Source organism: Salmo salar, chromosome 24 (assembly GCF_965601325.2).
Source record: "Salmo salar chromosome 24, fSalSal1, whole genome shotgun sequence".
NCBI lineage: Eukaryota > Metazoa > Chordata > Actinopteri > Salmoniformes > Salmonidae > Salmo > Salmo salar.
The window spans coordinates 34065818-34088745 of record NC_138314.1 but is presented as its reverse complement, the minus strand read 5'-3'; the positions used below and the strand labels follow the sequence as shown (position 1 = coordinate 34088745).

Sequence of the window (22928 nt, the reverse complement as noted above, 5' to 3'; positions counted from 1 at the left end):
CGGTGAGCAGCAATGAGATGTTAATTAGCCCTCATATCCAGAGGGATAATCAGTGGGCACATTCAGGTGCACTTAGTCCTCTCAGCATAAAATCTCTAGGTACAACATGTTTTTTAGAAAAAGGTTGAAATACAGTACAAACTCTAGGTTTTGTATGAATAAATGAGACATTTAGAACACAAAACAAATTCCTCAGACATGATGGATGTAGCCTTGCGTTCCTGTTATTTTATTATTCGTCTCCCGCTGTTGGCGGTAGGTGCACCTGATTCAGCTGCCCTGTGTGACTGGTAGGAGAAGTGTTCCCATTTTGAACCGTTTCATGTGTCTGAAGGTACAAACTTTGCCTTCCCGGCGGGCCTGGAGAGCAAATCAAGTGCACTATAAGCCTACCGCTGGCCAATCGGATGTCTCAGATTACCGTGTCTGCAGTAACATAGCAAGCGTACAAGAAAGCAAAGTTCATACTGTGAGATTTCAAAACGTTTAAAACCATGACTAGAGAGAAGGTCAACGAATACAGCAAAGAGCTGCTGTTTTTATGAGTGAGTTCATGTTTAAGTTTTTACTCAGAACTGTCAACACTTTGTATTCAACACTTGTATAAGCCATAAAATGTGTGTTCTTCCTATTTCCACTCAGCACTATGAGAAGCACTGCAGCAGTAATGAATGAGTAGGAAAGTGTATCTATAGGCTTGCGTTGTTGTTTTTGGGTGGCTTGTTTAGTTTTTAATATCAAGGAATATTTCACTTTCTCTGTTCATAGGAGTAACAACATTAATTTGTGCATGAGCAGAAATAATGCAGTGCGACTCGAGTTTCGCCATCAGCTGGAAGACGGTGTCCCTTTTTGGTCAGTGTCAGTAGAGGAAAGAGAGAGCGGAGGGATGGTGAGAGGCTGACCCTCAGTCTGCTGCTCTCTTCCTTTGCTGAGACTGACCATCAGATGCAGGCACCACCAGCCCAATAAAATACAAATAAAAAGCCAATTATTTAAATGTATGCTCACATCTGATCATATAGCCTACCTCAAATTTGGGAATATGTATATATTTTTAATTGGTCCGAACAACAATGCATTGGCAAGGCAATTCAAGCAAAGCCAATATGCAGTGCTAATGTGTTGGGCCAGTAGCCAACTACACAAACCTCATTGCTACAGTACTGTTTTTAATAGGTTAATGTTGCATAGGCTTACGTTTTTTAAGTAATATTAAAAGTGCATCTGAGCGGTAGCACTCGACTTGCATTTTGGCTCAGAAAGTAATCTAGACTCAGAAAGTAATCTTGTCTCAGAAAGTAATCTTGACTCAGAAAGTAATCTAGACTCAGAAAGTAATCTAGACTCAGAAAGTAATCTAGACTCAGAAAAGGTTGGTGACCACTGATGTAGATGGTTGGTCAGAACCAGGTTTCTCCTCCAAATAACCTCATCAAACAGGAGCATGTGACAGGGTAAGTAAGGGTTGGGACAAGCTGGGTACCTCACACAATGCCCCCTGTCAGTCAACCCTACTCCTGGGGGTGACGAGGGTTTAGGAGGGGGGCCCTTAGGGCTCTGGGATTGCCTTTAATCCGCCAGCTAATAAATTCAGAGCAGGGCCATATGCTCCTATGCCGTGTGAGAGAGGGGAGTGTGCCCCATGCTACTTACACCAGGCCAGTGCTTTTTCAGGTACCGCCCCCCCCCACGGCCAGACCCTTTGTACTGCAGGATCAGCCCTCTCCACACTGTGAATGGGCCCAATTGATTAAACCCCACCGTATAATTGTCAGCTAATCCCACCAAATCATTTACCATCCATTTGAAAAGCACAATGCACGCTTCTCCTTTTCTCTCTTTTCTCTCTCCTTCTCCACCCCTGATTCTCCTCCTCCTCCTCCTCCTCCTCCTCCTCCTCTTTTCACGGCGCCAGGTTTGTCCCCGCACGCCTCAGCTCTCTATCCTCTCTGTGTGAGCAGAGGTAGAGGGAGGAGGAGGATGGGGTGAGGAAAAATCTAGAAAGCTGATCTGTCTCATGTCTGTGCTCTGCTGGAGAGCTGGCCGTAGATGAAAGCGGGCTGCGGGGGGACGTGTTCTAATCTGCCTGGTGAGAGAGCGGCGCGCTACGCTAACCTGGCCTGGCCTGAGCCCCTACCTGCCTGGACACAGACAGGGCCTTGACATAGCACCAGCACCATGCAGCACCAACACCAGTCTGGGCCGACAAAACTTAGGTAGGGGAGTGGCTACAAAACAGGGATTATTCCGTTTTTAATATTGCTTGCTTATATTACCACATCTAAATTATATTGTATTAAATTCTGAAAACCAACATATTGTTGGGGTGTCCTGTATTTATCAAAATAACCACTCAATAATTAGGACTTCCAACAAATTCAGGTTTTATTAGCACAGCAATTGTCCACGTTCACAGCTCACCCGATGGCCAAACTCCCCCCCCCCAAAAAACCTACACTTGTCTCTATCCCAATTCATCTCCCATTCTGAGTACACATGTTCAACACCCTTTCAGTGATCTAAGGGATCCCCAGACAGGGGGCCATGACCCTCTGACCTCAGCCATTTAAGCCTTGACCTCAGGATCCCCCCTGGCCACTCCTCTCCCTCATAGCTTGCTTAATGTCTTTCCTACTTCTCATCCTCCTCTTTCATATGGGATAGACGTTACCTAAAGTCCATTTTATAGTTGTGTGCAAGGCCTCTCTACATTGTTTGCAAGTTCATGTTCAAGTTTTATGGTCACATGCACAAGTACAGTGAAATGCTTAACTTGCGTGAGAAATAAGAAATAAAAGAGGAAGCTGTATACAAGGTCAGTGTTCACCACATTTTAATGTGGAGGTATACTGGAGTCATTTGAGATAGATATGTACATGTAGGTGAAGGATTAGGATAGAGTGACTGGTAGCAGGAGAAATAATTATAATAGTAAACAGAATGGCAGCAGCACAAGTGTGTGTGTGTGTGTGTGTGTGTGTGTGTGTGTGTGTGTGTGTGTGTGTGTGTGTGTGTGTGTGTGTGTGTGTGTGTGTGTGTGTGTGTGTGTGTGTGTGTGTGTGTGTGTGTGTGTGTGTGTGTGTGTGTGTGTGTGTGAGATAGAAAGAGAGAGAGAGAGAGTGTCAGTGTAGGAGTGATAGGTGGATATTATGTAAACAAGGCCGAAAAGTGACTGGTAGTAGGAATATATTAATACTTATGGTAACTAATATACTAGTGGTAATATATAAATGTGAACAGTAGTAATAGTGACCAGTAGCAGGATAAATAGATAGATACTAATGGTAATGCCAATCAATAATCAATGAAAAGCAGCATAGTGGTAATAGTACATCTAATCAATAATCAATGAACAGCAGCATAGTGGTAATAGTACATCTAATCAATAATCAATGAATAGCAGCATAGTGGTAATAGTACATCTAATCAATAATCAATGAACAGCAGCATAGTGGTAATAGTACATCTAATCAATTATCAATGAACAGCAGCATAGTGGTAATAGTACATCTAATCAATAATCAATGAACAGCAGCATAGTGGTAATAGTACATCTAATCAATTATCAATGAACAGCAGCATAGTGGTAATAGTACATCTAATCAATAATCAATCAGCGTTGGTTTGAGGGGGAGAAATAGTTGTTAGCCATTTAATACTCTTTTGGCAATGGGATAGAAGCTGTTTAGGAGTCTGTTGGTCTGCCGGACGGGAGCATCCGGCATCTTCTTCTATAAACCAAACTCTGACATCACACATCTCATAATCTGACATTGGTCTTTAACCTGAACACTTAGGTTGGGGGACTGGATGAAGGGCGTTGTTTGCAAGATGGATCTTCATGTGAAGTTCTTGTAAATGCCCATAGATATAGATTTATGTCCATGGAGGTTCTAAGGAGACATAAGACGACAAACCATCTGTGCTCGAGTCACTTCAACTGGGCACATCATAGGATGGTTTGGGGCATGTGATGATGCTGATGATGATGATGATGCTGATGATGATGATGATGATGATGATGGGGATGATGATCTCCACAGTTGGGTTATTATAGGACCAGATTTTGTTCAACATGATGATGTAAGAGGGTGTTCCTCTTAATATAAAATATTCCCATATCCAATCCTGTACAATAGGGTTCATAACATATAACATGGTCTGAAATGTAGTGCCTTCAGCCCCTATTTACACCTGGCATCTTTAACCTTAGCCTTCTTTGAGATTAAAGTGTATTAACATTCCCAAATAATACACTGTATCGTTAATGACTGGCCATCCATACCCTCTTCATTCCCCTCTACACAATGTTTTTAATATTAATGTTATGGTGAAATCATACAACCAGCCATCAGCAATGCCTTGGTGGGATTTCTCCTCATCCTTGTCCGGGCTGAATGGTTTAATGATGTCCACTAACTGACCATGGAGTCCATAGCCGTGACCCCCTGGGAACCAGGTCATGGTGGAAAGGTCACAACCTCTGACCCCCAGCCACCACAGTGACCTGACCCAGACATGTGCTGATGTCCAGATGAGGTTACCAATGGGACGTTGTCTGGGGCCGTGAGCAAACAGGCAAGGCCATTGTGTGTAAATGGGACAGCCAACCGTCACGCTGTCCAACACCATAATGGGCTGACCTCTGAACCTGGGTAGCTGACACGTGGCCTGCTTTATTAGGGTCTCAAGCCACGCTACTGGTGATAATACCACCATTAAGGGTCAATGGTTAAGATGCCTGTCTGTCAAATGCTCAACAAGAGGTGGGTAGCCTAGTGGTTAGAGCGTTGGGCCAGTAACCAAAAGGTTGCTAGATAAAATCCCCAAGCTGACAAGGTAAAAATCTGTCGTTCTGCCCCTGAACAAGGCAGTTAACCCACTGTTCCAAGGCTGTCATTGTAAATAAGAATGTGTTCTTAACTGACTTGCCTAGTTAAATAAAATACAGTTGACCATAACCACAATTTTCTTCATACATTCCAGTTCACAAAATATGTGTATTTAAAGATTCCAACAAAAACCACCAACCGTACAAGTAATCAGTTAAACATTGCTAGATTTATTTTCAATTGAGTTAATATGAATAGTAGGACATATCTAGCCAAGCAGCACAATAGTATGAAGGCTCCAACGACACGCCACTAAAACCACTATGACATCATACAAATGACCCAATATGAAGCTCTCACTTGAGCTTACCCCATCAACAAGACACAAGATCAGAGGTCAATGAGGGAAGCTACCACCGTGCTTTCCGTTGACTGGTCAACCGTCCCACACCACAGAGGCATGTCTATCGGTGTTACATCTTCCTCCTCCCCAACCCAACTGACTGTCCGGCCATCCCCATTTGACCTGCATCTCTATCTCCCATATGGAAAGGGCAGCGGTCTGAATTAGTGAGGACATCCCCAAAGGTCAAAGTTTAAATGACCAGGACTGTTTAGAAGGAAATTAGATTGTAAACACCGCACTGCTTTTGAGCTGTTCTCCCTCTATTAAATAGTACTTTCTTCAATATTGTAATTTGAATCCCTGCTGTTGACTAAAGCCTTGTTTTACCCAAATGAAGACTTCTCAGTTTTGATTACTTTTGATAGCAAATTAGTGTGTATAACTTTTATGTGTCAATAGGAAACATATTTGGCTCAGGGTTGCCAAGATCACTCTCTTATCGATAAATGATCTGCAATTAGTGGAGTCTTCCACAGACTGGTATAAGGACATTTTATGGTACATTCAGACAGCTCTCTATCATGAGCTAGTAGGTGGTCCATACACAGCCTCACTCACCTCCTCAGCTCTACAGCTCCTCACAAGGGTTATGAATCTAATTAACACAGAGGCATGCTTTTGTTTGGCCAACCTCTGTTTACATAAAGGACCCACATGGGACCAGGCCTGGGGGTCAGGGGGTCGCACCGTCGCTGTCAGAGAGGCCTATGACATTTCTTTCCCACGTTCCCCAGCCCCCATTGTCCTGGGCGGAGAGCCCACTGTAGCATTTGGCCCTGGGAGGTGGTGTGGCTTGAGAGGATGGCCTGGGGGGTGCTGGCCCCTTTGCGGATCCCTGGGAAACAGGCGTAACCAGGCGCGGCCCAGCAGGGACAGCATGGGGTCATTTTACGGCTTGCTGCCTCTCTAAAGGGGTCTGGAGCATGGGATAGGCCCCAAGAGGAGAGCTGATGTGGAAGAGAGCACAAAGGGCTTTGTGTGTGTGTGTGTGTGTGTGTGTGTGTGTGTGTGTGTGTGTGTGTGTGTGTGTGTGGTGTGTGTGTGTGTGTGTGTGTGTGTGTGTGTGTGTGTGTGTGTGTGTGTGTGTGGGGGGCGTGTGCGCACGTGTGTTAGTGGAGTGGGGGGGACTGAGTTTGTATGAGTAAGAGTATTTGTGTGTGGTCAGATGGTTATTTTATGTATGTGGGTGTTTGTGTGTCTACAGACATATGACTGAAAATAAATAGGTTGTGTGTGGGCGATAGAGAGAGAGAGAGACGGGGAGAAACCAGTGAAGAAACGTGGAATAACTGCCAAGGCCCTAGAGATGTATGCTGATGACACTGCTGTGGTGATGTCATTGCTATTGTGAGGCATGGATCCGGATTAGTCTGGCACATCTCCAAGTAACCAATGAAAACTGAGGGTCATGTTCATAGGAAAATCAATTTTGAAGAGGAGTCTTGGATTCAAGAATTTTGCCAATATGCTAGTATTACATCAAAAACCAAGTGAGGGTTTCACCATCTTTGTATTATTTTATATTTGGATAATAATGAATCACTTGTAATTTACGGTATGCTGTAGATTAAAATACAACTTTTGGAAACACTTTACTTGACACCCAGCGTCATAGCACATTATGACACGGTCATAACCATGTCATAATATGTCATAACAGCTGACATAACCTGTGATAACCTGTTATAATATGGTGATAACACTATCATAACACATATATTTACACCTTTTGTGACATATATTGCATTATTCTATGGCTGGTTATGATACCTACATAAGAGTGTCAAAACCCACAAACCTACCACACAAGGCAAAACCTTCCATTACACCACAGCCTACATGTCAACAGTATGTTCATGCTATATATTTCTGTGTGAAATTGACCATATTAAATTATCATTGTAGTTATGCGTACATTGATGTCAGACATGCACCTAGCCCAGTGCTCTGTTGCTGATTACTGGGATGAATTCAGGAGCAGATCTCAAGACGCCCTCTTTTTGACTGATGACTGATATAAGGGCGTGTACGTGACAGGCCTATCTGGCTTAAATGATTATGATGGTCATAATGCTTCTTGACAGTGTCATAAAGTGTATTTTCTTAGTCCGAGTAAAGGTGTATTTTCTACAAGTTATTGAAATATGATGCAAAAAAATATGACTGTAAAGAATTAATTACAACAACAACAAAGGATTTAAGAAACAGACCCAAACAAAAGGAAACTTCTTGGCAAGAAAAAAACAAATTTGAACAAATGTGAGTTTTGACACTCTTTTTTATTTAACCTTTATTTAACTAGGCTAGTCAGTTAAGCACAAATTCTTATTTACAATGACGGCCTACCGGGAAACAGTGGGTTAACTGCCTTGTTCAGGGGCAGAACGACAGATTTTTACCTTGTCAGCACAGGGATTCAATCCAGCATCCTTTCGGTTACTGGCCCAACGCTGTAACCACTAGGCTACCTACAGGTGTCATAACCAGCTGTAAAATAATGCAATATACAGCATGTCAGGTGTAAATATATGGGTCATGACAGTGTAATGACCATATTATGACATATTATGACAAGTTATATCAGATGTTATGATACATTATGACATTGTTATGACACTGGGTGTCATGTAAAGTGTTACCCGTCTTTCAGTTTGGTGAAAGTAATACAGTATTCTAATATGTGTGGTTGTGATTTGAAAAGAGCAACATGACTGAGACACGTTGCCTTTTTCAAGCTTAAACTGTTTAGTTGTTTTGTCTGACATTTTGTTTACAAGCTGCTGGTCATAACTCTATGACTCTGGTGAAACCACAAACTAAAAGAATACATTGTTAGATTATTCTCACAATGTTTTATGCTATTATTTTTGCTGTGGAGTTATATTTATGTAAATATTATGCAATATGTCACTATACAGGAGAATATGATCTTGAAGTATTAACATCGTGAGTTGCTTCTTTGTTATATTCAACCCTGATAAGTAGATGGGTATTTGCAGTATGCCGCGTGTAGTCTTGTAGGACGTCATTTGAAGCTAGCACAGTGAGATATTGAATTATGAATAGACATCAACAAATTAATAAATAGAACATTTTATTCTACCATTACCACCTTTCATCTGTCTACATACCAGAAAAATATAACCGTTTTTTTTCTACCTCATAATAAGGTCCTCCTTTTTTAATTTACTTGCATCTTTAGGATCTCTGACAGGTTTGCGGAGCCACGTAGAGCCAACACATAATACAGTATGTGACTGGGGCTTTGTTGATCTGAGAGCAGAGCGCACTCGCTAGCATTGAGAGATGACGGCAGAAAACCTTCCTTCCTGCCTGCCTTCCACCCTCTCTCGCATTCCCATGGAGAGGAAAAAGGAAAAAGGAGTACAGTACTTGAGGGCGAGACACATTCCCATGTGTGTATGGAGAGGTTCCTTGCCACTCCATCAGCCATTTCCCTTTAGAGCAGTAGTGCTTATTTCAACTGAAGAATGGAAGCCATTTTGTTTTTATGCATTAAAGATACTAGGATCTCACTACCCCCTCCAGTAAAAAGTGGTGTGAAAAATGTTTCACTGGAATATTACAAGTAAGCATCACTCTGTATCCCAGGACGATCATGTTTTATAACTTTTTGCGGTCCTATTTCATTGGTAACATGTTGTATAATGTATTAGTGAATCATAGGAAGTTGGAGGGTTGGGGAAACTGGGAATCTTCATTTGAATGACTGGACAATGATGTGCAAATAATTTTAAGATATTAGACCATGCATGGTCTATATGATCAGATATGCTATTAGCAATAAGCATTATCACCTATAGTCGAACTGATGAAGCATAGTGGCTATAAAATGTACATAGGCTGAAGCATGGGGTTACCACATTGGACAAAACATCCTGATTGTTATTATTATTCTTATTATAAACATGTATATAAATCATTGTATATAAATGTATATAAAATGTACATATATTACAAAGTATGTCATTGCCCTTTTAAGACGGCATTGCCCCTTAAGAGCTCTGTTGCGCAGCTACACCTAAACCATGCTTGAAACTCCGATTGTAAAACTGCGTTTGTGAAAGCATACCACAATTGAAGGAGTAGATAAACAAACGTGGTAGTAATATAAAACTGGGATCGCCGTCCAAAAAATCTTCCAAAATACATTTGCCAAAACTGCTTTCAAAGTGTTTTCCCGTGATTGCATTAACAATAGCTGTGCATTGACTGCTTGTCAGAATACGTTTCCTCCTATGGCTCTCGCAACTTGAATGCGCCTAGAGAGGAATATTTATCACGCATGGAACACAACAACAAGCTGACTAGGTAAATACATAAACTATTCATTCTACTATGGGTTGTCTGATTTTGTTTTAATAACAACATTACTTGACAAAATAGTAGCACTGGGAAGTTCCATCCTGAGTGATACAATAGAGGTTTTGAATGACTTTACCAGCAGCTACAGTAGGCTCACAGCTCTGTCTGAGTTGAGTGCTGCTGGCTGCGGTGCGCATTACTGACTATTAAATTCCCTTCATCTGAACATCGGAGTGTCATCAACAGTCGTGCATGTGAGTTCAGTGCACACAGCGTAACAGAGAAATTAAAATACATTTATTTGGGAATATACTGTACTGTACTGTAATATACTGTACTGTAATATACTGTAATATACTGTACTGTATTTCATAGAACGGACATGTCATCTCCAAACCAGGGTCCTTTTGGTTCCAGACTTGGTGCATCGGTACCGCTTGCCTTGCGGTAGCAGAGAGAACATATGACTTAGGTGGCTGGAGTCTTTGAAAATTCTTAGGGCCTTCCTCTGACACCGCCTGGTATAGAGGTCCTGGATGGCAGGGAGCTCGGCCCCAGTGATGTGCTTGGCCATACGCCCTACCCTCTGGTAGAAATGAGGTAAATTGGATTTCAGTTTTCTTGAATTAAAGTCACCTCTGGGTGAGCATTTTCTTGTTGGCATATGGCCCTATACAGCTCATTGAGTGTGTTCTTAGAGCCAAAATCGGTTTCTGGTGGTAAATAGACAGCACAAATCTATCATTCTGTTTCCCCATTACAAGATGAAAAGATAAGACAGTTTCTAGCTTTAAGCCAAATTTGCTGTATTTTGTTATATTATCTCTTACAATAATTTTGCTTCACCTGCGATAACATCTGCAAATCTGTGTACGTGACCAATACATTTTGATTTGATTTGATTAGTGCTCCCTCCTACACCCATCTAGCTGGCTGTGCTTCTCTGAGTAATCCGCCATAGACAGCCATTGCCAGTTCATCCTTTCCCCCGTCCTCCCTCCTCTCCTCTCCCTTCCCTAAAGCCTGATCCTGAGCCTCCAAACCCGGGTGGAGATTTATATGTATGTTCCTTCTTTGATGACAGGTCAATATTCACACAGACAGCCAAGGTTCCCTTGCCATTACTGAAGCGCTTGATGTTTTCCCACCACTTAAATTCTTAGGGGATTGTTTGGTGAAATGAACGGGGTCTGAGTGCTGAAGGACATCTCCAAGTTTGGCAAACAAAACTTATCGTGATTGGCTCAGCAACAGCTCGGTCCAATGAACATGTTGGGGGGGAATAGTCATCCTGGAGTTTTGCCTGTCAATTAAGGCAATTGTGAAAGCCAGACAGGTGGAGAGTGTCAGGCTGTACTTACCGCCTCTCTGCCCACTTTGGATCTGCCGAGATAGCTGAGCTACCGCTCACCTCGAATAGGAGAGATCCTGTCAATATTCATATATTTAATAACCCTGAATGTGCTTCTTAGTGTACCTTTTGAAGACTGTGGGGCCTGCATCCCCCTTTGATGTACATTCATTGTCTGCCTCTATCTGAGATCTTCAGGTATGAAATTGGTGACATTTTCATTTTTCATTCATTCAATCCAATCCCAGCTGGATTTCTCTGGCCCAAGATGCTTTGTTGTAAGCTAGAAGGGGCCGTTGAAGTTGGATGTAGTTACCCAGTAGAATATCTATCACACAGTAATGGAACACCAGTAGAATTGAGTAAGGATCTAACCCTAAACAGCATATACTTTTTACCCCCATCTTTGCACAGTATAACCAGATCTCTACAGTGTACACACACACACACACACACACACACACACACACACACACACACACACACACACACACACACACACACACACACACACACACACACACACACACACACACACACACACACACACACACACATTAATCTCCTTTGTGGAAAAAGTATTGGAAGTCCTAGGCTTTATTTACGAGGGCACATAAAGTTGTTCAGGTGGCTGTTTAATTTCCACTCTGAATATAAACGAATGACTGAGGGCCTTAAAAGCCTCACAAAGGACGCAGTGGTGTGCCTGACTTCCACCAAAGGTCACCACAAGGTTGTTCACTCAAACACTTTTTTCATAACGTTATCATGCGAATTAAGAAGGAATGTCAACATAATTTGCAGATAAAACAACCTCTTCCGAACGAATGTATCTATTGTGCTCTACTCCACCTAAAGTCTGTTTGAACCGTTTTCCAGTTCACTTGTCATCATTATTTTTTGATGAGCATAAAACCATGATGTTGCCAAAAATGCCATCTTATCAATCAATCAATCAATCAATCAATCAATCAATCAATCAATCAATCAATCAATCAATCAATCAAATGTATTTCTAAAGCTCTTTTACATCAGCAGATGTCACAAAGTGCTTATTCAGAAACCCAGCCTAAAACCCCAAAGAGCAAGTAATCCAGATGTAGAAGCACAGGGCTAGGAAAAACTCCCAAGAAAGGCAGGAACTTAGGAAGACTTCTAGAGAGGAACTAGGCTGTTCTGGCTGTGCCGGTGGAGATTATAAGAGTACATGGCCATTAAAGGTAGATAGTTCTTCAAGATGTTCAAATGTTCATAGACTACTAGCAGGGTCAAATAATAATCACAGTGGTTATAGAGGGTGCAACAGGTCAGCACCTCAGGAGTAAATGTCAAAGAGAGAGTGTAAACAGCTGGTCCGGGATAAGGTAGCAGGTCCGATGAACAGGTCAGGGTTCTGAAGCCGCAGGCAGAACAAAAGAAATTGGATCAGCTAAAGACACCAAGCATATAACTAAATCTAACATTGAACTGATACTGTACAGACTCCAACTGAAATGACCTGGTTCCACTGCAGTACAATAACATTATAAAGTCTCTCTCCAGGTCTGTCTGAAGAAGGAGGAACATGGACAGAGACAGGTAGAACTGAACGCTTCGACTCGCCAAGCCCAGAGCTGTGATGTCGGGCCTCTAACAACTCACTGGAACTCTCCTTCCTAATGTTCAGCTAATTTGGCTCTTCCGCTGTGTCCTCGGGTAGGTGCAATACATCCTCCCCCATCATTCATTTCCACCTTCCCTGTGCTCCCTCTCACCCTGGAGGATCTATACAGTGGGAGATAAGAGGAGATGGAGTCTCGTTGGCTTGATTTGAAGCCTTGCTTTGAAGCTGGATGTGGAATAGAAGCGGCACTGCTCTGACTGCTGGAATAGGGGCCCCTTCATATAAAGCACTTTACCTGTGCTCTCTCTGTGGATCATTGCAATCATTAAAAGAGATTCTGGGTTACTTTCAAATCACAGCTACTCTGAGCCCCTCACTGTAAATGGGCAGAACTGTTGAAAGAGAGCGAAAGAAATGTTTCTGTCGTTTATTTGATGTCTCTCTTTGAATAAGAGTGACGACACATCAGAAGGAGTAAAGTAAGGTATACACAATGTTAAAGTTAAGTACAATTAAGACTTGAAATGTATTGACAGATTTGAAAAAACCATGCCCTATACTGTAAACTGTAATCTTACAGTAAGGTCAATCAGTTTAGGTCCCTCTTTGAGTCTTAACTCCTACACTAACATAACGATGTCATAACCTGTTATATTGCCCAGTGAGGGAATTTCATAGTTATTTCAGGCCTGCCTGAAAACTGCAGATGTTTTTGAGCCAGTCTCCTACAGCAGGAAAATAATCCTGCAGCAACAGGAAATGTGAATCATTATGTGGATTATAATTAATTTACATTTTTGTAGGGAAAATTCATTTTTTGTAAGGGAAAATAAAGTCTGAAATTTAAAAGTGGAAATTAGAAACTTTAGAATCCTTTTTAAAACTCAAATATACTCCAAGTTTTAAATTCCCTGCGTTGCAGTAAAGTTCTCCTGCAACAGGGTGATCAAATGAAGATCGTACATCTGTAGTGCACTGACATGATCTTTGTGGGCTCATTGTAAGGCAGACTGTACTATGTCTGTTTCTGTTTCCTGCTGGGAGACCCCCTGGGTCTTACTGTATAACGCCAGGGACACTGCAGCTGCCCTACTTTCACGTCCTCAGACATGCCACGGGGAGCGTGCAGAGTATGTGTGTATACTGTGTGTATATATATATGGTTGGATAGGAGGAGCTCACTGAGTTTTTTTCCTTAAACCATATAAACAACTACAGTACATACATATACAGTATATATAATGACATAGTATGCACTTGGCCTATATATCAATACCTTTAAATCATCAGGTAAAGTAGGCCTATATCATAATATATCTAAATCATTAGTAATAAAGCTGATTCTAACTATTATTACCCCACACAGCTTCAACATATCCTTCCGGAATCACCATCGGCAATCTGCTTTCAAACTTAGTCCAAACCTGACAGAGGAAAGACTTAGTGAGTTCTGTGTGGGTTTTCCCTGCTAATTTGCGTTTGTGTGTATGTGTGTGTGAGCAGCTGTGTGCCTCTGGTAGCAACTGCCTACGGCGAGAGCACGGGATGCTAATCCTGTATCTGTCTTGGCAGATGTGGGGGAACCTTTCAACCCTTGCAGTGTGCCGTGGGGCACAAACACTTGCCCGCCCGCACCGCTACCTCGGTCATGTTCTACAGTTCCTCCATACTATAACCCATTAGCTTTCATCTGTGTCAGTCTTTCTGTAGAAGGTGTCCATCAGGTAGCTTTCAACTGGCAGCAACGAAAGGCAGAATAAGGGGAGAAAATAGCCTTTGACTGCCATTAGGGTTGAGCATGCATACTTCTACAAATGTACATCAATGTCTAGGGTAAAGAGAACTATTTCTCTATCATCTGCTTCATGTATGTGTTCATCACGATAGGCACTTGGTTATATAATGGATTAAGCACATAGTTACCAAAACATACACTACATTTCCAAAAGTATGTGGACACCCCTTCAAATGAATGAATTCGGCTATTTCAGCATAAAATTGAGCACACCACCATGCAATCTCCATAGGAAAATATGATTGGTACTTGGTTACAGAATGGATTAAGATACATATACTGACAACGGAAATAGCCCAAATATTGAAAAGTCAAGTTTATACGTACCGAAATCAATCTCCATGACTGGCAATTAAAATGTAGTCAATTAATGAATTTAATAACTGGCAATACTTGCGTACATCTATTCAGTGAGAGGATATACATCAAATCACATCGAAGTACGTCAAGAACATTTTCCAGGCTGTTACCTGTTAAAATGACTGATTCATCACAGGTAAAGTGAGAAAGCTACCCCTCTCCAACAAACTGTTACACAATGTATGGGAAGACTGAAAATTCTAAATGGATTTGTCTAAATGGATTATGAAAAAAATACAAACGCATGTCAGAAAGAAAAGTAAAATCTACAACCAAGACTGTCCACCACCATAAACATTTCATTTCAACAGTCTGGTCCTATTCATCTGAGGTCGGTGTCTGGCAAAGACAAGGTCTTAATCCTTTGGTTTCATGACCACCAGCCCTGGGCCCCTGAAGTGTTTATTAAGGGGTCTGCTGAGGGGGAGTGGTGGGGTGACAGGTGGTCAATAAATACTCCTATCCACCTCAACAACAGAGGGGTGGCCATAGAGCAAACAGCAGGCCAGTCGCTACCACAATCCATCTGTGAGTACAGGAGGTCTTTACACTGTATGGTCTGTAGCAATTGACTGGTATACCATTTGAACTTGTCAATTCTTCTGGCTACGCCTCTTTCCTTTGACTGCATCACAGCTGTGGCAATAATCCTATTAACACACCCCCTCTTCTGCTTACATTTGATGTAGGACATTCACCATGGAACCAGCAGGGCCACCAAGACTCCCTCTCCTCAGTGGTTTCTGTAGCATCAGCTAATCACAGTTATTAGCTCATTTGGAGGGCTAGAATGAGGAATGTCTCTCTTGCTGTGGTGTTGTTTGACCTCCCTGGCCCTCCCATCTCTGACCACCCTCTCTCTGAGAAAGTCCTCGTTAGGAGAGACCCAGTTCCCCCCTGCTGTATTCCAGCACAGTCGTCCGCATCATTAGAGACAGGTAGAGACAGAGGTAAAGGACTGCCATGGCTACAATGCCACTGCTCATGGCTAGGAGTTCAAATCAAATGTATTTATATAGCCCTTCTTACATCAGTTGATATATCAAAGTGCTGTACAGAAACCCAGCCTAAAACCCCAAACAGCAAACAATGCAGGTGTAGAAGCAGGGTGGCTAGGAAAAAACTCCCGAGAAAGGCCAAAACCTAGGAAGAAACCTAGAGAGGAACCAGGCTATGAGGGGTGGCCAGTCCTCTTCTGGCTGTGCCAGGTGGAGATTATAACAGAACATGGCCAAGATGTTCAAATGTTCATAAATGACCAGCATGGTCAAATAATAGTAATCACAGTGAACAGGTCAGGGTTCCATAGCCGCAGGCAGAACAGTTGAAACTGGAGCAGCAGCACGGCCAGGTGGACTGGGGACAACAAGGAGTCATCATGCCAGGTAGTCCTGAGGCATGGTCCTAGGGCTCAGGTCCTCCAAGAGAGAGAAAGAAAGAAAGAGAGAATTAGAGAGAGCATACTTAAATTCACACAGGACACCAGATATAACAGACTGACCCTAGCCCCCCGACACATAAACTACTGCAGCATAAATACTGGAGGCTGAGACAGAAGGGGTCAGGAGACACTGTGGCCCCATCCGATGATACCCCCGGACAAGGCCAAACAGGCAGGATATAACCCCACCCACTTTCCCAAAGCACAGCCCCCACACCACTAGAGGGAAACCTTCAACCACCAACTTACCATCCTGAGACAAGGCCGAGTATAGCCCACAAAGATCTCCGCCACGGCACAACCCAAGGGGGGGGGGGGCAACCCAGACAGGAAGACCACGTCAGTGACTCAACCCACTCAAGTGACGCACCCCTCCTAGGGATGGCATGGAAGAGCACCGGTAAGCCAGTGACTCAGCCCCTGTAATAGGGTTAGAGGCAGAGAATCCCTGTGGAGAGAGGGGAACCGGGGGGGGGGGGGGGGGGGGGGGACAATTATGAACCGGAACAGGTCCTAACCTACCCACCTGCCCATAGACTGGAGGTTGTTCCAAAGCAAACCCCAATCAGCTCAGAGCTATGGTGCCACTATGGCACTGAGCTAGTATCAAGTATGTCTGGGCACAGTACTCTGTAGGGGCTGGGGGAAGGTTGAGTGGGTAAAGGCGATTCCACTTTCCTGCTTGTGAAAACAGGGCAGAAAGGTGTACGGCTGTGATGGTGTTTTGACTAGCTAGAGAGCGGGGTAGTACCATGGGTCCCAGACACAGTCCACGTACATTGATCAATGAGTCATTGGTCTGCTGCTTCTCTGCTACAGGAAGGATGAATAGAACAAGGAGGGATTATTATACTGTCAGACCAATAACTGTTTGTTCATAGTCTTCTGCTTTGCTCTTTGAGCGTAGAGATGATTGAAAGTTTAGCTGAAAATGTCACCCTTCCAATTCACACACAATTAAAGCCATTCACTCAGTCCATAACATTCACCACATATTACAATGTCTCACTATGCTTAGACCTTTCAATTTCAAGTAGAAATACTATGTGGCATGGGAAGCCTACCACATTTTCATCTCTCAAAAGCTTTATTGTCCAGGAGCTCCTCACAGAAACCCCATTAGAATATGTCTCCTGCCCAAGGTGACTATGATGGCATGAAATGACTGTAGTTTCAGAAGACTCTCTCTCTCTATCTCTGTGTCGAGTCCATCTCTCTCTTTCCCCCTCTCTTTCTCTCCTCCGTTCTCCTTTACCCTCCATTCAAACAGAATGTGTAACTGAATTTGAAATGCAGTGCCACGTCTTTCAAGGGCACCAGCTAATGAGACGTTGTGCTCTGAATGGGGAGACCCTGTTGGGAAGAGCCTAAAGATGGAATCTGGGACAGGTACACCTGTCCAAATCCCCAAGACAGATGCATCCTGAGAGAAAGAGAGAACCAGAGAGAACGAGAGAGAGAGAGAGAGTCAGCCAGCCAGCCAGCCTATGCTTGGTATGACCATCTTAAAGCAATTCCATTTAGCTTTGTAGAACCCCCCCCCCCCCCCCCCCCCCCCCAGCAGAGACAGGTCTTAAACTGTTTTGTGCCCCCAAAAAAGGTGGTTAAATACAGTTGAAGTCGGAAGCTTACGTACACTTATGTTGGAGTCATTAAAACTAGTTTTCCAACTACTCCACAAATTTCTTGTTAACAAACTATGGTTTTGGCAAGTCGGTTAGGACATCTGCTTTGTGCATGACACAAGTAATTTTTCCAACGATTGTTTACAGACAGATTATTTCACTTATAATTCACTGTATCACAATTCCAGTGGGCCAGAAGTTTACATACGCTAAGTTGACTGTGCTTTTAAACAGCTTGGAAAATTCCAGAAAATGCTGTCATGGCTTTAGAAGCTTCTGATAGGCTAATTGACATCATTTGAGTCAATTGGAGGTGTACCTGTGGATGTATTTCAAGGCCTACCTTCACTCAGTGCCTCTTTGCTTGACATCATGTGAAAATCAAAAGACTTCAGAAAATAAATTGTAGACCTCCACAAGTCTGGTTCATCCTTGGGAGCAATTTCCAAACGCCTGAAGGTACCACATTCATCTGTACAAACAATAGTATGCAAGTATAAACACCATGGGACCACGCAGCCATCATACCGCTCAGAAAAGAGACTCGTTCTGTCTCCTAAAGATGAACGTACTTTGTTGGGGAAAGTGCAAATCAATTCCAGAACAACAGCAAAAGACCTTGTGAAGATGTTGGATGAAACAGGTACAAAAGTATCTATATCTACAGTAAAATGAGTCCTATATCGACATAAACTGAAAAGCCGCTCAGCAAGGAAGAAGCCACTGCTCCACAACCACCATAAAAAGCCAGATTATGGTTTGCAACTGCACATGGGGACAAAGATCATACTTTTTGGAGAAATGTCCTCTGGTCTGATGAAACAAAAATAGAACTGTTTGGCCATAATGACCATTGTTATGTTTGGAGGAAAAAGGGGGAGGCTTGCAAGCCGAAGAACACCATCCCAACCGTGAAGTACGGATCATGTTGTGAGGGTGCTTTGCTGCAGGAGGGACTGGTGCACTTCACAAAATAACAGCGTGTTCAAGTTCTCGCCAATATCCAGAAACTTTGCACAGCCATTTAAGAGGATCGGACAACATTCCACAGGCCACAATCAACAGCCTGAGGCTAATAGTGGTCACACCAGATACTGACTGGTTTTCTGATCAATGCCCCTACATATCTGTATTCCCAGTCATGTAAAATCTATAGATTAGGGCCTAATTTATTTATTTCAATTGACTGATATCCTTATATAAACTGTAACTCAGGAAAAAACTTTGAAATTGCGTTTATATTTTTGTTCGGTGTACATTAAGGCTTAAGCTGAAAATAAAAACCATAAGGGTCTAGTGGGGAATATCAGATGTCAATTAGATTGAGCAGGAGGTGGTGGGCTGGATTAGACTGCCGTGAGGTGAGAGGGATGGCGACTGGAGAGGACAGAGATGGGATGGGGGTGGAGCCCGTGGAAACAGGTACACTTGACAGTTGGCGGTCTGGTCAAGGGATCATCTGAGGGGCAGAGATGATGAAAGGAGTCGGAAGGTTTGTGTCCAAGGGGTTCTCCTTTTAATCAGGGGCCCCGAGGAGAGAGCGCTGCAGCCTGTGGGCCTTCAGCTGCTGTTAACCACTGTCAGGCTAATGGTAAGGGGCTCTGGGTTTGAATAAACGGAGCTAGCTTGTTACCAGAGTGCTAATTAATGTATGCGGCAGGGGTGTGAGGGGTTCTGCATTTTAATGAGGGATATGAGAGTCTGCGTGTATGCGGGTGGTGGAAGGGTTTTGAAGCATGGGGCTGAGTGGGATGAGAGGATTGGGTGGGAATAGTGGCCCAAGTGCACAGGGTGATAAACCAATATTTCTGTCTGATGTGACAGTTGTTTGTGTAATTGTTGACAAGCCGAGACACAACTTGCCACCAAAAACAGAACTTTTGACCATCTCTCCTCTCTTCTCTTCTCCTTTTTTATCCTCTCCAGGCCGTTATGTCTGGGTCTCTGAAAGATTCCCCCTGGAGCTCTGAGCAAGGCTCACCCTAGACGACCTGGTCTGGCTGCTCCCTGTTCCCACTGACCTTTGGGCAGAGGACACATCTCTGGCTGCAAGCACAGCATATGGTCCGTAGGCCACAACATTGTCTGAGCCAGTCGTGTCAGGTTTGTGGAGTGGAGGGACAGCATTGTTGCATGTGTCATCAAGACTAGACGTGTGTCAAAGTAAAGAGATGGCCTATGGGGGGCGGGACCTTCTTAACTGCCCAAGCTCTCTCCCACATATCTCTGTGTCACCTGGAAACACCCACTTCACAAATACATGAGTGTACGGATCTTTGTCTATAGAATAGACGGTAATTATTATATATACATTTTTTTTTTTACAGAGCTTGATATTGATATCAATATCATGGCTATCAAGTAAGTGTAAATAGTGTCCATAAATGTTGTTCAAATATAGGTAGAATTACTTGGGCTAAAATGGGCTAAATGCTTTGGTTCTTTGGTCTGTTATGGGACATTTTATTTGAAATTTGAAATTGCTGACTTTGATCAATGGAAATAATTTTTAAAGGTTGAAGCTCAACCACATCAAAATGAATATCTCTCAGAGAATTACCCAGTGTGCTGATGTTCTGTGCTAACAAATTATGTTCCTCTTCTGCAGTCCATACCTGGAAACTGTTGCAATCTATTTAGAAAAACTGACTTCTGCCTATTGTGTCACAAATTTAGACTGAACAAACATACCATAGAAATATACCTGGTAGAGTTTTCCGCAGAATTAACTAAACACTACTTCTAGTTTTGACATCACCTACAGTAACAGTCAAAAGTTTGGACACACCTACTGTACTCATTCAAGGGTTTTTATTTATTTGTACCATTATCTACATTGTAAAATAATAGTGAAGACATCAAAACTATGAAATAACACATACGGAATCATGTAGTAACCAAAAAAGTGTTAAACAATATTTTTATATTTGAGATTCTTCAAAGTAGCCACCCTTTACCTTGACGACAGCTCTGCACACTATTGGCATTCTCTCAACCAGCTTCATGAGGTAGTCACCTGGAATGCATTTCAATTAACAGGTGTGCCTTCTTGAAAGTAAAATTTCTGGAATTTCTTTCCTTCTCAATACGTTTGATCCAATCAGTTGTGTTGTGACAAGGTAGGGGTGGTATACTGCAGATAGCCCTATTTGGTAAAAGACCAAGTCCATATTATGTCAAGAACAGCTCAAATAAGCAAAGAGAAATGACAGTTCATCATTACTTTTAGACATGGTCAATCAATCTGGAAAACTTCAAGAACTTTGAAAATTTCTTCAAGTGCAGTCGCAAAAACCATCAAGCGCTATGATAAAACTGGCTCTCATGAGGACCACCACAGGAAAGGAAGACCCAGAGTTACCTCTGCTGCAGAGGATTCATTAGGGTTACTAGCCTCAGAAATTGCAGCCCAAATAAATGCTTCACAGAGTTCAAGTAACAGACACAACTTAACATCAACTTTTCAGAGGAGACTGTGTGAATCAGGCCTTCATAGTCTAATTGCTAAAAAGAAACAACTACTAAAGGACACAAATAATAAGAAGAGACTTGCTTGGGCCAAGAAACACGGGCAATGGACATGAGACTTGGAAATCTGTCCTTTGGTCTGTTGAGTCAATATTTGAGATTTTTGGTTCCAACCGCCGTGTCTTTGTGAGATGCAGAGTAGGTGAACAGATGATCTCTGCATGTGTGGTTCCAACTGTGAAGCATAGAGGAGGTGTGATGGTGTGGGAGTGCTTTGCTGGTGACACTGTATGGGATTTATTTACAATTCAAGGCACACTTAACCAGCATGGCTACTACAACATTCTGCAGCGATACGCCATCCCATCTGGTTTGCGCTTAGTGGGACAATCATTTGTTTTTCAACAGGACAATGGCACAACACACCTCCAGGCTGTGTAAGGGCTATTTGACCAAGAAGGAGAGTGATGGAGTGCTGCATCAGATGACCTGGCCTACACAATCACCTGACCTCAACCCAAATGAGATGGTTTGGGATGAGTTGGACGGCGGAGTGAAGGAAAAGCAGCAAACAAATGTTCAGCATATGTGGGAACTTCTTCAAGAATGTTGGAAAAGCATTCCTGGTGAAGTTGGTTGAGGGAATGCCAAGAGTCTGCAAAGCTGTCATCAAGGCTATCTCTCTCATCATTACTCAATGCTTAGGTTTAACTCCAATGTACTCACATCCTACCATACCTCTGTCTGTACATTATGCCTTGAATCTATTCTCTCATGCCCAGAAACGTGCTCCTTTTACTCTCTGCTCTGAACGCACTAAACAACCAGTCCTGATAGCATTTAGCCGTGCCCTCATCCTACTCCTCCTCTGTTCTTCTTGTGATGTAGAGGTTAATCCAGGCCCTGCAGTGCCTAGCTCCACTCCTACTCCCCAGGTGCTCTCATTTGTTGACTTCTGTAACCGTAAAAGCCTTGGTTTCATGCATGTCACCATCAGAAGCCTCCTCCCTAAGTTTGTTTTATTCACTGCTTTAGCACACTCTGCCAATCCGGATGTCCTAGCCGTGTCTGAATCCTGGCTTAGGAAGTCCACCAAAAACCCTGAAATGTCCATCCCTAACTATAACATTTTCCGACAAGATAGAACTGCCAAAGGGGGCGGTGTTGCAATCTACTGCAGAGATAGCCTGCAGAGTTCTGTCTTACTATCCAGGTCTGTAACCAAACAATTCTAACTTCTACTTTTAAAAATCCATCTTTCCAGAAACAAGTCTCTCACTGTTGCCGCTTGCTATAGACCACCCTCTGCCCCCAGCTGTGCCCTGGACACCATATGTGAATTGATTGCCCCCATCTATCTTCAGAGCTCGTGCTGCTAGGTGACCTAAACTGTGACATGCTTAACACCCCGGCCATCCTACAATCTAAGCTTGATGTCCTCAATCTCACACAAATGATCAATGAACCAACCAGGTACAACCTCCGTAAACACACCCTCATAGATATCATCTTAACAAACTTGCCCTCCAAATCCACCTCTGCTGTTTTCAACCAAGATCTTCGTGATCACTGCCTCATTGCCTGCATCCGTAATGGGTCTGCGGTCAAACGACCACCCCTCATCACTGTCAAACGCTCACTAAAACACTTCAGCGAGCAGGCCTTTCTAATCGACCTGGCCCGGGTATCCTGGAAGGATATTGACCTCATCCCGTCAG

The 22928-nt window shown here is 43.0% G+C and overlaps 1 pseudogene; it reads right to left on the bottom strand.

Moving 5' to 3' along the window:
* LOC106585750 (cyclin-H-like) overlaps positions 1-6128 on the bottom strand; it is a 47204-nt pseudogene extending 41076 nt beyond the window's left edge.
* Positions 6129-22928: the final 16800 nt, after the last annotated feature.